Source organism: Crassostrea angulata, chromosome 1, assembly GCF_025612915.1.
Source record: "Crassostrea angulata isolate pt1a10 chromosome 1, ASM2561291v2, whole genome shotgun sequence".
In the NCBI taxonomy this organism is placed as follows: domain Eukaryota; kingdom Metazoa; phylum Mollusca; class Bivalvia; order Ostreida; family Ostreidae; genus Magallana; species Magallana angulata.
The window spans coordinates 50,295,427-50,299,461 of record NC_069111.1 but is presented as its reverse complement, the minus strand read 5'-3'; positions in this window follow the sequence as shown (position 1 = coordinate 50,299,461).

The following is a 4,035-nucleotide window of genomic DNA, read 5'->3' as shown; positions in this document are numbered from 1 at the left end:
TAGCGGTTTTTGGCGGTGTCTATCTCTCCTTGAGATAGCAATAGAACCTTGTAATTTACATTGTTTGACGATCGCTATTCTGTCAGCACTATCATTACACGTCATTGAGAAATTTCTGTTAATTGCAGGTTTTGTTTCATCCGATCAAAAAAGAACGTCTTCATTTTGCCACATTCCACGCAAGATAACTGCAATCACACGTTTCCAGACGTCACAGCGGCACGATATTTCCCGGAGTAAGCCGGGCCACGTGAATCACTATTTAATCTATTAATTATCAATATCACTTTTTTTTCACTAATCCTAGTATCCATTTGCACATTTTCCCTTTTTTTATTGTTGTTTATAGGATTGACAAATTGTTGAATGAAGGTGTTGTTATGCGATTGTTTGGAGATTTGTTTTCACCTGCTTTACCTGTACATTTTTTCTTTAAATAAACACGTCTGAATGACGTCATACGCCGTTTCGTCTGCCTTTCTGAGATTCATCCCCGACAAAGGTCACAAGATGCTAACTCAACGAAACATGAGACAAGTTGACCATCGCCATCCCTATACCGTCCAGAACCCCCATCCATTTTCTCTCCGCACGAGCCACCGCGGTGATAAATCGCCGAATATATAATTTGCATAACCCCATGAAACGTAGACGGATTGGAGCGATGTATCAACGTCATCTATCCATCTCTCTGCTCAACTGAGATTTGATCTTGGAGAATTTGATTCTCTTCTGCATAGCGATACTGTCGACAGGTTTGAATTCTTGGGCTTAAACTATATTTTCAAAGGAAGATAATAGTAGTTTATCGTGTGCATTGTAAAAAAAAATACGTTACATAGATTAAATATAATAAATAAAAATGTCTATTGCATGTGTTGCAAAACTAACACATAAACTCACTCTATACACTGAACTACTAGCTGCATTTACAGTTCCATAAACGCAGATATTCCAAAAACATATTGGTAACAAATTTCTTTTAAACATTGCATCTTTTGTCAGCTTTTAAAAAAACATCACAACTAATATATGTAGTTATATTCAACAAAATCAGAATACATGATGGTAACGATAATCATTCTATAGTTATTATTGAAAAGGACAGCAAAATGTCTCATTATGTGCGCGTAATACGTCCTCTGCCCCTGATGACAAATGCATAGATAAAATCGTTTGGATATGGAACGATGCTCTCCTGGGACTATGTCCAATGATATCTACTCCACCAACTTCAAGAATAATCATGTTCTTTAGTTGAAAGTAAATGATAGTGCTAAACACTCCTATTATTCTTGCCGCAAAGAAGCAATAGAGTAAGAAGAATCAAATACGTAGAGTTAAGATCAAAACAACACTTTTCCTTCCAAAACTAAACTATGTTTTACTTACAATTAAATCGAGCGTAAAAATTAATGAAAATTTAAATCATTTAATACAAGAGCTTTTTAGGTCTTTAATTAATTTTCAGTCAGAATTAGAACAAAATTAAAGCGGAAAAAAATGTACAATTTATTTGATTTTAAATATATTTTTAAAATTACAGCTAAAAGCACTAATCAACAAAAGAAATTTCTGCACAAAGGTTTGCCAACTGTCACGTCTTATTGTTGAATAATATAACATTGTAACTATATGTAATTTAGAACATACCCGGTATATACATTTAAAACAATATTTCGTAAAAAAAAAAAATTGGATTCATTGTATTTAATTTGATTGCAAGTATAAATGTATTGTAAATTCCAAAATATGCTTAAAATTAAATGGCGGAGGAAGTAAATGTAAATGACCAGCAAGTCGGGGTGACTTCGCTTATTTGTTGCGTAATGTTGGTCATTTACATTTTATTCAACACATATACATGATAGTGTAATTTTGATTTGCGCGAGTTTATAACTTTATTTCAGATCAAAGCAAGGCCCATAAATCCACGACAAGTCGTTAAGTCTAGTGGTAAACTCGAAACCGTTGTGAGCGCGTGGCCAGCCTATTGTCACCATAGGTGTAAACAGGTGTGGTCTGTCTGACGCAACATCTGCCGGGGCGAGCAGTTGGTCAAGACAAGCACGCGACAAAGACTACGGTACACCGTCACAGAGGACAAAGGAACGCGCCGTGAACATAAGCGGCCCTCAATGACCACTGGCAATCTGACACGATTATGTATAGTCCATTATGGAGGAACTTTATTTCCAAATGCTTTTAACGAGAACCGCGACCAAGTACTCGGTATAGCCAAATGTATGTATCAACGTGTTTTGTTGATCTGCCGGCCCCAAGTAATGGTTAATTGAGTATTACATAATTAACGGAATTAATATCATTGTGTTATATACTTTTCTGTTATTGGTCCATTAGCCAAATCCATCGACTTCCCTTTTTGTGCATGCAACAAAGGAAAAAAAATGTCTCGTGATAAATAACTACCAATCTGAAGAACAGATATCAACTAAACGAAATAGTATATGAGAGAGAGAATCATTTTGAGACACACTACTTCTACGTTTACAAATTAACTGCCCCCACCCCCCAAAGAATAGACATTTAATTAGTTGGCGATTTTGATAAACCCCTTTGCATCAGGTCATAAATTATTTTATTTTAATTCCTACAAAGCACAGGGTATTTGTCCACTGCAAATGTACTTTGTGTTTAATTGAAACTTAACGACGTTCAGCGGCAGTGCTCGATATTGGATTTCGCTTTTCAAGATTCTATAGTAACATCACGAACTGTGGAAAACCGTATAGCACAGGAATGTTTCCGGAGGCTGACGTGAAAATCGGACACAAATTTGAAATATAGAGAAAAAGATGTTGTATATGTATATAAATAAATATAGAGGAAAACGGTAAAATAAAGGAAACGTGAGTTTGGAACAGATAGACAGACTTTGCCATACTACAAGCACCTACAATTTCCCGACGAAATCCCAAATGTACAATGATGTCACCCGGGAATATCAAAATCTAAACAAATTATAACTCATGTTCAGATTATGTCTCAAAAATGTATTTGCAAGCATAATTCCTGACATTTGCCCCTTAAAAAAAATCAGATAGTTTTTGCTACAGAGTAAAACATAACGGGATCTTATTTCACCAATATCTCGAGCTAATTTGAAATAATTTATATTTTAGCCTTATTTAATTTGGGGAAAAAGATGAGATCAATTAATATACATGTACATGTATTGGATACAACTAGTGCCTGAAGAACGCCTTCTTTATTCCACAGTAATCCGGTTATAATCCTATAATTATAAACAGTTATTTTTCTCCCGAGTATAAACTTCTTGATTCATATATACTTTATGATCTGCATAATACATATATGATGAATTGTCGTTTTGTATATCGATGTAATCATGCACCTTTACTGTAATTATGCGATTTCACCCCCCCCCCCCCCCCGAAAAAAAAAACAAAAAAAAAAAACAAAAAAAACCAAAACAAAACAAAAAAAAACAACAACAAAAAATAAAAAACGCGGAGATGAAAAAGAAGAAGCTTTGAACGCATGTAATTACAAAATATTTATGTATACTAGTATATGTTCGCTGAATTTAAACTAGTTAAATTTTGTTTAGGCGCTTAGCCAGTAACCAAAAGGTTGTTGTTCAAATCGATCCTGCTGTCAACACTTAATGTTAAGTTGAATAGGCTTCATTCAGTACACACAGCTAAAAATGGGTACCTACATGTACTTAGCTGAAATTTGGCTGCGACGGACCGAGGGGACTCAACGACTTCTACTCTGAGCATCACAGAAAAGGGTGTATAAACGTCATTTCACGTTTTGAGCCTCATGACCTGGTAAGGAGTCTAACGGCTGACTTTTTCAAGAATTCATTTTACTTGGTGTACAAATATAATATGATGTCGAGTTCTTTCTATGATGTCTCCCTTTGACAGGGACCTAAAAAGATTGTAATAAGTCTAGAAAATTATCCCACCCCTATTTCTACAATGTCACCTGAACAAACATCATTTACAGATGTGATGGGATAAATAACGCTATAAGTATAGGGAA